Below are 272 nucleotides of genomic sequence, written 5' to 3'. Positions count from 1 at the left end.
CGCATCAAAACGAAACCACAAACACCACTAACAAGAGAATCGGATCCCCCCCACCCTCCCTCTCAATACCTTTTCCGCCGGCAGCGTGGGATTCCGGGAGAGGATCCAGGCGAAGTGAGCGCGATGTGTCCGCTGGAAGTTGTAACACGAGAACAAACAGGCGAAGGACGTGTAGTCAGTGCTCACTACCACAAGGTCGGCGGTGAAATCTGTCGGGGAGAAAGGGTGAGGTAAAGAAAAAGAAAAAAAAAAGAGGGAATTCGAAGGGTTGT

This window comes from Penaeus monodon, chromosome 33, assembly GCF_015228065.2.
Source record: "Penaeus monodon isolate SGIC_2016 chromosome 33, NSTDA_Pmon_1, whole genome shotgun sequence".
Classification (NCBI taxonomy): domain Eukaryota; kingdom Metazoa; phylum Arthropoda; class Malacostraca; order Decapoda; family Penaeidae; genus Penaeus; species Penaeus monodon.
This window is presented reverse-complemented; position numbering follows the sequence as displayed.